This window comes from Carcharhinus amblyrhynchos, unplaced genomic scaffold (genome assembly GCF_965287045.1).
Source record: "Carcharhinus amblyrhynchos unplaced genomic scaffold, sCarAmb.v2.hapA scaffold_42, whole genome shotgun sequence".
NCBI lineage: Eukaryota > Metazoa > Chordata > Chondrichthyes > Carcharhiniformes > Carcharhinidae > Carcharhinus > Carcharhinus amblyrhynchos.
The window spans coordinates 1660509-1673224 of NW_027649783.1; positions in this window are offsets into that span (position 1 = coordinate 1660509).

Below are 12716 nucleotides of genomic sequence, written 5' to 3' on the forward strand. Positions count from 1 at the left end.
AATCTGATGTGCAGTGTTTAGAAATTGTAACTGTTAGTTTTGGGGTAGCGCAGAGGTTATTACTGCTGCTTCACAGCTTCAGGGACCTGGGCTGGATTCCCGGCTTGGGTCACTGTCTGTGTGGAGTTTGCACATTCTCCTCGTGTCTGCGTGAGTTTCCTCCCACAGTCCAAAGATGTGCGGGTTCGGTTGATTGGCTGTGCTAAAAATTGTCCTGAGATGAATAGGTTAGAGGGATTAGTGGGTAAAATATGGAGGGATATGGGGGTAGGGCCTGGGTGGGATTGTGGTCGATGCAGACTCGATGGACCGAATGGCCTATTTCTGTACTATAGGATTTCTGTGATGACAGATGATGGTTTTGATCCATCGACCTCTGGGTTATGGGTCCAGCTTCTGCTGCGCCACTCTGCCCCGAACGTTACCACTTCCTGCCTATCCCTGTTGCGCGGGAGAGAAGAAACTATTCATTGTATTTTTATTTCAAACCAAACCCACGAGTTGGGAAGCGCACCCTGGCTGGACAGTAACACTTAACATCAACCCGAATGTAACAGGCAGAGAAAAACACACAGAAAAGCAGTAAGAGATGATCAGGACACACACAGAGCGATAGAAGGGTAGCACCATCCAGGACAAAGCATCCCACTTCATTCGCGTCCCACGCATAAAAATTCACTCCCTCCACTCCCGACATACAATGACAGCAGTGTGCACCATCTACACGATGCAGCAACTCAGCAAGGCTCCTTTTCCAGCACCTTCCAAACCCATGACTACGACAGCCTGGAAGGACAAGCGCAGCAGACACATCAGAATAACACCCCTACATTGCAGGGCACTGATATTTATTTATTGATTTATAAATTGCTGTTGCATGTTCTTTAACCTTTTTTGTCTTCCAAAAGAAGTGAAATATCGAATTGAGAAAGATGTTACTATTTCTAACCCAAACAGTGAATGTTGTATCAAACTTTAAGAAAGCCCCCGGCGTTTGCGATTTATTCTCGAGTCAGTGGTTTCCCTGGGAGCCGGGTTAACAGAAACAGCATGGAGAGATGGCAGAGCAGGAAATGTCGGTGCCGAAGCTGAATCACATCAATGAAGCAGCAAACTGTTTGCTACGAATCTGGTCAAAAATCCGACTCTGGTGGGATTCGAACCCACAACTTTTGAACAGCTAATTTGTCATTAGTTTAGAAGTCCAACACCCTTTCCACAGAGCCACACGCAAACAGACTATTTTACTTGTCCATATATGGAGTTTTGACAATGTAGAAACTATTGGTAAGTTCAACAAACTCATAGTTTAAACGTCAAAAACTGTTAAGAAGAACTTCATTGGCTGTAACTCGTGTTGGAACATCTTATTTCTGTTGAGTGAGCTGTGGAAATACACATCTTTATACAGGAAATGTGTCCATCACAGAATTATCCTCCCACTCTCTCTTCCTCATTCTCCTGTGTAGCTTGCAGTCAAATCTCAAAGGCTTGATAAGCCGGGAGACACATTCTACGCCATCTGTCACAGGGCTGATCAGAACCTGTTCCCTGTGAAACATTTGCACAGAACACAACACAAAGCTGGAAGCTGCAAACCTGAAACACAAACAGAAAATGCTGGAAATGCTCAGCAGGTGAGGCAACATTTTTGAATAATGGAGATTTCTGTAAAACCAGCACCTGAAGCACAGCACAGCTGCACAGTTTAAAGTTTCCTTTCATTCACAACGGATGCTCCATTCTACGATGTTGAATAATTCAAATTGATAATCTGCATTGTTATTCTAGTCGCCACCGATTCAGTGAATTGAACCGATATTGAACCGATTCAGTGCCTATTGTACACATCTTTGGAAACTGAAGGAACATTTAACATGGCCAATCCATCTAACCTTCACATCTTTGAACCATGGAAACAAACCAGAGCAACTAGAGGAAACTCTGGGGGAGAATGTGCAAAATCTGCACAGTCAGCAAAGGCCAGGACCAAACCCGGGTCTCTGGGGTGATGAGGCGGGAGAGTGGGATTAGATAGCGCGCAGCTTCAATTATGCAGTGCAAACCTGATGGGCCGAATGGACTGGTACTGCATTGTAACGATTCTGTGGCTTGGGAATCGAAAGCATGATCCCATTGAATGAAGCAGCAGGCTTGAGGGGCCATGTAGTTCACTTCTGATCCGATTTATTGTGCTGCTGTGTCCAGGAAGCTGCTAATTGATTTCTGGTCTTTCAATCAGAGTTTACTCCAAATACCCTTAATGCATCAACCCTGTGCTCAGTGACAAACACTGACTCGTGGTTAAGCAATGTCTCAATTTTAATCTTATCCATGTTTCCAAATCCCTCCATGTCCTCAGCTCTTCCTGCATTTCGTCATCTCCAGCCTAACAATTCTCTGAGATATCTGAGCTCCTCTGATTCTGCCTTCGTGAGCATCTCTGATTTGGTTCACTCCAGCAGCGATTACAGTTCTTTCAGCTCTCTGGGTCTCAGCTCTGGAATTCCCTCTCTAAACTCCCCTGATTCCAGCATACTTTCCTCTCATTCAGTTTTGTCGCCTGTCCGCTTAATTTAATTCCTAATTCCTATCCCGCGGGTTTCACTTTTGCATTCTGTGACTTTCGGCAGTCCTTTGTCCGCTTTAACTGCCATCAACGAATTATAATTGCACAATTATAATTATCTGTGCGGTTCCGCTTTAAGGGTTCTTTCCGTCTCCAGCGCTTGGATTTCTCATTGGTTCCAGGTCCGGATCGAATTGAATGACGCAATGACGCTGGACTGGGAGTGACGCTGCGCGAGTCGCGCAGTCGCGGCGCATTCCGAATGGTCAGTGCGTTCCGATTGGCTGAAGAAGATGTCAATCACATAGAGGGCGTGTGTAGCAAGGCGGTCTGCGATTGGTTACGATTGGCAGCATCATTTTCAATGGTCTCGCCCTTCAGACTATGGAGCTCTCGGATTGGATCGAGTAGCTGTCACTCAATCTGAGCAGAGCGGCCATTGGATAACGGTGATGCGGCGATTCCCGATTGGTTTCCCAGCTGCCGGTCACAGGCCGTGGGCGGGGATTTCCCCTGGGCCAATCAGACACCGCGCGGAGCGGCAGCGAATGTCCCGCCAGTGGCTTCAGTCCCCGGGCCCGGATCCTGAGCCCGCGGCGGGGCTCCGGATGGGGGAAGGGTTGTGGGAGCGGGAATCCCGTCCCGCCCGGCTGGAAATGGGGCGGCCCGGTGGCACAGTGGTTCTCACCGCTGCCTCACAGCGCCAGGGAGCCGGGTTCGATTCCCGGTTTGGGTCACTGACTGTGGGGAGTTTGCACGGTCTCCCCGTGGGTTTCCTCCGGGATCCTCCCACAGCCCAAAGATGTGCGGGTTGGGTGGATTGGCCGGGCTAAATTGCCCCTTGTCGTTTCCAGGGGCACCAGCCAGGGTAAATGCATGGGATTATGGAGATAGGACTTGGGTGGGATTGTGGTTGGTGCAGATTCGATGGGCCGAATGATCGCCTTCTGCCCTGTGGATTCTATAAATCCGCAGCTTAGTCTTTCCAATGGCAGCTTCCTGTGTAAACATGTATTGCTGCAGTTCCCCAGTCTTCCTGCTGCAAACCTGGTGGAATCAGACCAAATCAGCCCAGAAACTGGGATCTTCCTGTGCTTTGGGTGGGGCTCAGTGTCACACCGGGTTTTACAGCACCTCACTTTGCAGAGGCCGTGGTTAGATGCTGTGATCTTCCTGTCTTTTGGGGGTGGGCCTTGGTTACTCTAAGTGGATCTCCCTTATTGTTTGGTTCTAATTCCAGCCTCTCTCTCTCTTACAGTCAGTCTGGGTGTTCCTGACTGAGCAGAATGGCCTGATCTCACCACACACATTGAGATGGAGGAGCTGCTGCTCCAGATGAAGATGATTGAGAATTCCAGCCTTCTCTACACTCATTTACTGAGGCCCAGCCCTTTATTCATCATCAGTTTTCCCCAGATGTCAGGTACATTAACATCTTCATCTGCTGTGCACACTGACCTGACAGTGGGAAGGTATTGGAGCAGGATGGTGCAGTCAACCATGTCAAAGGTGTGGACATTCAGCTGGGTAAGACGGCACTCACCTGGTTCCATTCTTATCTTTCTGATCATATACAGAATATCACCTGTAATGGTTTCTCTTCCCACTCCAGATCTGTTCCCACCCAAATTGTTTTTATAAATATATAAAAAGGAAGAGGCTGGCTAGGGTGAACGTTGGTCCTTTAGAGGATGAGAAAGGGGAGCTAGTGGTAGGGGATGGGGATATGGCGAAGGTCTTGAATAACTTTTTTGTTTCTGTCTTCACGGAGGAGGACGTGAATAATTTGCCGGGTGCTAGCGATGGAAAGGTGGTAGGACTGGAGGGTCTTAATGACATTACTGTTACTAGAGAGGTGGTGCTCGACAGACTGGAGGGGCTGATTGTGGACAAGTCCCCAGGACCGGATGGAATGCATCCGAGGGTTCTGAAAGAAATGGCGGAGGTTATAGTGGATGCCTTGGTGGTTATTTTCCAGACGTCGCTGGATTCCGGGGAAGTGCCGGAAGATTGGAAAACGGCTAATGTTACGCCGTTGTTTAAGAAGGGTGCCAGGCAAAAGGCGGGGAATTATAGGCCGGTTAGTTTAACGTCTGTGGTAGGTAAAATGTTGGAATCCGTCATTAAGGAGGAAATTGCGAGGCATCTTGAAGGGAATTGCTTGATAGGGCAGACGCAACACGGTTTCATTAAAGGGAAGTCGTGTCTGACAAATTTACTGGAGTTCTATGAGGATGTGTCTGGGGCAGTGGATAGAGGAGAGCCGGTGGATGTGGTCTTTCTGGATTTTCAGAAGGCGTTTGACAAGGTACCTCACAAGAGGTTATTGCAGAAGGTCAGGGGACATGGAGTTGGGGGTAGGGTGTTAGCGTGGATAGAGGATTGGTTGTCAAATAGGAGGCAGAGAGTGGGGGTCAATGGGTGCTATTCGGATTGGCGGTTGGTGACTAGTGGGGTGCCCCAGGGGTCGGTGCTGGGGCCTCAGCTATTTACCATTTATATAGATGATCTGGAGGAGGGAACCGAGTGCAGGGTGTCGAAATTTGCTGATGACACCAAGATTGGGGGAAAGGCAAATTGTGCGGAGGGTGTGGAGAGTCTGCAGAAGGATCTAGATAGGCTGGGCGAATGGGCCAGGAAATGGCAAATGGAATTTAATGTTGGCAAGTGTGAGGTGGTCCACTTTGGTAGGAAGAATGGTAGGAAGGACTATTACTTACGTGGCGAAAAACTGCAGCAGGCGACGGTGCAGAGGGACCTCGGGGTCCTTGTGCATGAGTCGCAAAAACCCAGCTTGCAGGTGCAGCAGGTGGTCAGGAAGGCGAATGGGATGCTGGCCTTCATAGCGAGGGGGATTGAATATAAAAGTAGGGAGGTCTTGCTGCAGCTGTATAGGGCATTGGTGAGGCCGCAGCTGGAGTACTGTGTGCAGTTTTGGGCGCCGCACCTGCGCAAGGATATTTTGGCCCTGGAGGGAGTGCAGAGGAGGTTTACTAGGCTGATACCGGAGTTGAGGGGGTTGAGCTATGAGGAGAGGCTGAATAAACTGGGCTTGTACTCGTTAGAGTTTAGAAGAATGAGGGGAGATCTCATTGAGACGTATAAGATGATGAATGGGATGGATAGGATAGAGGTGGAGAGACTCTTCCCGCTCAAAAAAGACAGTAGGACTAGGGGGCACAGCCTCAAGATAAAGGGGAGGCGGTTTAGAACGGAGTTGAGGAGGAACTTCTTCACTCAAAGGATGGTGAATCTCTGGAATTCTCTGCCCGTTGAAGTGGTGGAGGCTGCCTCGCTAAATATTTTTAAGAAGCGGGTTGATGGGTTCTTGATAAGCGAGGGGATTAAGGGTTATGGGGAGAGGGCGGGAATGTGGAACTGAGCCACGACAGATCAGCCATGATCTTATTGAATGGCGGGGCAGGCTCGAAGGGCCAGATGGCCTACTCCTGCTCCTATTTCTTATGTTCTTATGTTCTTAAATTGCCCTGGGATCTATCTTTGGCTCCCTCCTATTTTTCCTCTACACCTTACCCCTCAGTGACATTATCTGAAAGCACAGTGTTAGTTTTCACATGTATGCTGATAACACCCAGCTCAACCCCACCTCTCACAACCAATCCCCTGTTATTAAATTATTAAACTCCTTCTCCAACTTCTAACACTGGTTCAGCAGAGAATTCCCCCAATTAAATATTTAGAAGACCAATGTTCCCTCCACAAATTCTGTTCCCAGTCACTGACTCCATCCCTCCCACTGGTTACTGTCCGAGGTTGAAACAAACCCTCATTCTTGGCACCTCATCAGACTCAGAAATGAGTTTCTGACCACATCTGTTCCTTCACCAAGATCACCGATTTCCAGCTGTGTAACATCACACATTGTTTGTAATACCTCAACTCACCCGTACCTGAAACCCTCATCCACGCTTTTGTTATCTCTCGACTTGACAATTCAAACACACTCCTGCCCAGCAGATTTCCTTCCCTAAAGGGCATTAGTAAGCCAGATAGGGTTTTATCACAAGCAACAAATAGATTTTTCATTGCAGATTCATATTGAATTCACATTTCATCATCTGCCCTGTTGGGTTTTGAACCCAGGTTCCTAGAGCATTACCAGAGTCTCTGGGTTACGAGCCCATGACACCACTGCCTCCCCTAATCAATGACATCACACATTTTGGCCTCAACTTCTTTCTGCATTCGCGATTTCCACAGATTCACCCCTCTCTGGTGAAGAAATTTCTCCTCACCTCAGTCCTAAACATTCATCCCTTATCCTTACACAAAGGATATCAGTAACATTCTTCCTGAATCTACCCTTTCCAGTCCTGTTAGAATTTTATAACTTCCTATGAGCCCACTCTCAATCTTCTAAACTCCAGTGAACATAATCCTAACTGACTTCATCTTTCCTCATACGACACACTGGCCATCCCAGGAATTAACCTGGTGAACCTTACATAAGAACATAAGAAATAGGAGCAGGAGTAGGCCATCTAGCCCGTCGAGCCTGCCCCGCCATTCAATAAGATCATGGTTGATCTGTCGTGGCTCAGTTCCACATTCCCGCCCTCTCCCCATAACCCTTAATCCCCTCGCTTATCAAAAACCCATCAACCCGCGTCTTAAAAATATTTAGCGAGGCAGCCTCCACCACTTCAACGGGCAGAGAATTCCAGAGATTCACCACCCTTTGAGTGAAGAAGTTCTTCCTCAACTCCATTCTAAACCGTCCCCCCCCCACCCCCCCCCTTTATCTTGAGGCTGTGCCCCCTAGTCCTACTGTCCTTTCTGAGCAGGAAGAGTCTCTCCACCTCTATCCTATCCATCCCATTCATCATCTTATACATCTCAATGAGATCTCCCCTCATTCTTCTAAACTCTAATGAGTACAAGCCTAGTTTATTCAGCCTCTCCTCATAGCTGAACCCCCTCAACTCCGGTTATCAGCCTAGTAAACCTCCTCTGCACTCCCTCCAAGGCCAAAATATCCTTGCCTAAGTACGGCGACCAAAACTGCACTCAGTACTCCAGCTGCGGCCTCGCCAATGCCCTTTCCAGCCGCAGCAAGACCTCCCTACTTTTATATTCAATCCCCCTCGCTATGAAGGCCAGCATCCCATTCGCCTTCCTGACCACCTGCTGCACCTGCAAGCTGGGTTTTTGCGACTCATGCACAAGGACCCCGAGATCCCTCTGCACCATCGCCTGCTGCAGTTTTTCACCACGTAAGTAATAGTCCTTCCTACCATTATTCCTACCAAAGTGGACCACCTCGCACTTGCCAACATTAAATTCCATTTGCCAGTTCCTGGCCCCTTCGCCCAGCCTATCTAGATCCTTCTACAGACTCTCCACACCCTCCGCACAATTTGCCGTTCCACCAATCTTGGTGTCATCAGCAAATTTCGACACCATACACTCGGTTCCCTCCTCCAGATCATCTATATAAATGGTAAATAGCTGAGGCCCCAGCACCAACCCCTGGGGCACTCCACTAGTCACCAACCGCCAATCCGAATGGCTCCCATTAACCCCCACTCTCTGCCTCCTATTTGACAATCAATCGTCTATCCACACTAACACCCTACCCCCAACTCCATGCCCCCTTACCTTCTGCAATAACCTCTTGTGAGGTACCTTGTCAAATGCCTTCTGAAAATCAAGAAAGACCACATCCACCAGCTCTCCTCTCTCCACCGCCCTAGACACATCCTCATAGAACTCCAATAAATTTGTCAGACACGACTTCCCCTTAACAAAACCGTGCTGCGTCTGCTCTATCAAGCAATTCCCCTCAAGATGCCTCGCTATTTCCTCCTTGACGACGGATTCTAACATTTTACCTACAACAGACGTTAAACTAACCGGCCTATAATTCCCTGCCTTTTGCCTGGCACCCTTCTTAAACAACGGCGTAACATTAGCCGTTTTCCAATCTTCCACCACTTCCCCGGAATCCAGCGACGTTTGGAAAATAACGACCAAGGCATCCACTATCGCCTCCGCCATTTCTTTCAGAACCCTCGGATGCATTCCATCTGGTCCTGGGGACTTGTCCACAATCAGTCCCTTCAGTCTGTCGAGCACTGCCTCTCTAGTAACAATGGTGTCATTGAGACCCTCCAGTCCTACCACCTTTCCATCGCTAACACCCGGCAAATTATTCACATCCTCCTCCGTGAAGACCGAAACAAAAAAGTTATTCAAGACCTCAGCCATTTCCCGATCCCCTACCACTAAGTCCCCCCTCTCATCCTCTAAGGGTCCAACGTTCACCCTAGCCAGCCTCTTCCTTTTTATATATTTATAAAAACTCTTGCTATCCTTTTTTATATTAAGCGCTAGCCCAGCTTCATAGTTTCTCCTACCCTTCTTTATCAACTTCTTTGTCAATCTTTGTTGACATTTAAACCTCTCCCAATCCTCTTCTCGCCCACTACTCTTAGCTACTCTAAATTCCTCCGCTTCTAATTTAACACTTTCCTTCTCCTCCTTCGTTATCCACGGCTTATTACCTCTCCTCCTACGGTCCTTTTTGACCATCGGAATAAATTTCTGCTGAGCACCAAGAAAGATCTCCTTAAAGATCCTCCACTGCTCCTCAGCAGACCTACCTTCCAACGCGCTCCCCCCAGTCAACATTCGCCAATTCTTCTCTCATCCTACCGTACTCCCCTCTATTCAAACAAAGGACGCGTGTCCGGGAACCCACTTTCTCCTCCTCCATCTGCACCAGAAACTCCACCATACAATGATCACTCTCCCCAAGAGGATCCTTCACCGCAAGGTCCCTAATTCTACCCGCCTCATTACATAGCACCAGATCCAAGGTAGCTCGCTCCCTCGTCGGCTCCAACACACACTGTTCAAGGAAACTATCCCGGCAGCGTTCCAAGAACTCCTCCTTGAACCCACCGCGTCCAACATGGGTCGACCAATCAATATGTAGATTGAAATCTCCCATAAACCTTCACTGCACTCCCCCTGCAGCAAGGACATCCTTCCTCAGATAAGGACACCAATACTACACACAATACTCCAGGTATGGCCTCATCATTGCCCTATACAACAGCAGTAAAACATCCCTATTGCTAGACAGAAATCCTCTCTCTCCCAAGGCCAACATACCATTTCCCATCTTTTTGTCTGCTGTATCTCCGCACTTAATTTCAGGGACTGAACAAAGAACAGTACAGCCCAGGAACAGACCCTCTTCCCACCCAGTCTATGCCGACGCAGATGCCTCTTGTAATGACTTCAATCAGGCCATTGGGGTTGGCGATTGGAGCAGGAACTCCCTGATTAAGGATCCAATTGATGGGACAATCAGGGAGTCTTTGCCTTGTACTTAATCGGGAGTGCCAGTTCCTCTGACACCCCCGGAGATAAACTGTTAGCACTCTGTGTACTGCTGTTAGAGGTGTAAATAAAGGGGTTTTGGTGAAGGAACTTCTCCCTCTGCAGACTTATTACACCTCTCTAATCTAATATTTTCTTGCCTCGATGTGGTCCATATCCCTGTGTTCCTGCTGATTCATGGATCTATCCAGATGCCTCTTAAACGTTGTTACAGAATCTGCTTCCACTATTTCCTCCGGCAGTACGTTCCAGGCATTCCCCACTCTCTGTCTGAAAAACTTACCCCTTACATCTCCTTTAAACTTTCCCTCTCTCACTCTCACCTTTGTCCCTCTCTCACTCTCACCTTTGTCCCGAGTGTTTGATCCTTTGACCCTCGGGAAAAGACTCGGACAATCCACTCTATCCAAGCCTGTCATAATCTTGTAAACCTCTCTCAGGTCCCCCCTGCTCCTCCGATGCTCCAAAGAAAACAATCTAAGTTTGTTCAATCTTTCTTTCTAGTCCATATCCTCCAAACCAGGCAACATCCTGGAAAATCTCTTCTGCACCTTTTCCAATGCATCAACACCCTTCTGGAAGTGTTGCACCCAGAATTATACACAACACTCCAAATGCAGCCTAACCAAAGTCTTATACAGCTTCAACATGATTTTACTGACTGATGCACAAGAACACCTAGATCTTGCTGAGTACCCAGCTCTCTTAATTTACACCCATTCAAATAATAATCTGCCTTCCTATTTTTGCTACTGAAGTGGATAATGAAGTGATCACTGCATATTTATCCACATTATACTGCATCTGCCATGCAGATCCCACACACTCAGCCTGTCCAAAACAGACTGAAGGATCTCTGCATCCCCCTCACAGCTCACCCTCCCACCCAATATTGTATCATCTACGTATTTGGAGATTGAACATTTAGTTCCTGTGTCCAAACCATTAATATATAATATGAACAGTTGGGGTCCTAGCACAGATCCCTGTGGTACCCCACTAATCACTGCCTTCCAATTGGAAAAAGACCCATTTATGTCATCTCTTTCTTTCCTGTCTGCTAACCAGCTTTCTATCCATCTCAAGATGCTACACACAATCCCATGTACTTTAACTTTACACAGTAGAAGGGCAGCACACTGGTTATCACTGCTGTGTCACAGCACCAGGGACCTGGGTTCGATTCCCGGCTTGGGTCACTGTCTGTGTGGAGTCTGCACATTCCCCCCGTGTCTGCATGGGTTTTGTCTCCGATTTCCTCTCACAATCTGAAAAGATGTGCTGCTTAGGTGCACTGGCCGTACTAAATTCTCCCTCAGTCTACCCGGACACGCGGCAGAGTGTGGCTACTGGGGGATTTTCACAATAACTTCATTGCAGTGTTAATGTAAACCTACTTGTGACACTAATAATCAAACTTTAACCTTTAAAACATTATGTGAGGTCTTGTCGAAAGCCTTCTGAAAGTCTAAAAAAAACTACATCCACAGGTTCCCCCTGGTCAACTCTAGTAGTTATATCCTCAAAGAATTCCAGTAGTTTTCTCAAGCATGATTTCCCTTTTGTAAATCCATGCTGACTTTATCTGATTATAACACTGCTTTCCAAATACTAGATAATGGACTCCAGCAACTGCCCTACGACTGACATTCGGCTCACTGCTCATTGGTTCCCTCTTTCCTCTCTACCTCTGTTTTTAGACACAGGGTTTAGATTAGTTACCTCTCTCTCCTGAAGGTGCTGACTCTGGCTGGGTTCAGTTCCACACTCACTGGTTCCTCTCTCTCTCCTGAAGGTGCTGACTCTGGCTGGGTTCAGTTCCACACTCACTGGTTCCTCTCTCTCTCTCCTGAAGGTGCTGACTCTGGCTGGGTTCAGTTCCACACTCACTGGTTCCTCTCTCTCTCTCTCCTGAAGGTGCTGACTCTGGCTGGGTTCAGTTCCACACTCACTGGTTCCTCTCTCTCTCTCCTGAAGGTGCTGACTCTGGCTGGGTTGAGTTCAGACACTGGAAATCAGAAATGAAACAGAAAAGAAAGCTCAGCAGATTGTGCAGCATCTGTTTGCAGAGAGAAACAGAGTTAGTGTTTCAGGTCTGTGACCTTTCATCAGAACCTGAAAACATAGAAACTCGGAAGAGGAGGAGGCCACTCAGCCCATCGTGCTTGTTCCATCATTCAGTGTGATCATGGCTGATCCTCTATCTCAATTCCATATTCTCAGTTTTTCCCAATACCCCTTATACCAATCTTACCCAATGTAACTATCTAAATGCTTTTGAAAAGACAATATTGTAACTGCCTCTACTGCTACCTCAGACAGCTCGTTCCAAACACTCACCTCCTCTGGACCCTTTTGTGTTTCTCTCCTCTCACCTTAAACCTACACCCTCCACTTTAAGACTCCCTGAAATTGGGAAAAGATGTTGACTATCTATCTCATCTATGGCCCTCATTCTTTTATAGACCCCTATAAGATTACCCCTAAGCCTCCTACACTCCAGGGAAAAAATCCCAGTCTATTCAGTTTCTCCTTATAACTTAAACCATCAAGTCCCAGTAGTATCCGAGTAAATCTTTTCTGAACTCTTTCTAGTTTAATAATGTTCTGTCTATAATAGGGTGACCAGAACTGCACACAGTATTCCTAGTGGGGCCTTAACATGACTTCAACATGATGTCCCAACTCCTATGTGAGGATAAATGGGCCAATACATTCCATTGCTATTCCTCCAGTTGTTAATGAAGTGAAAAAGTTGGTGTTTAATGAAATCTGCTGG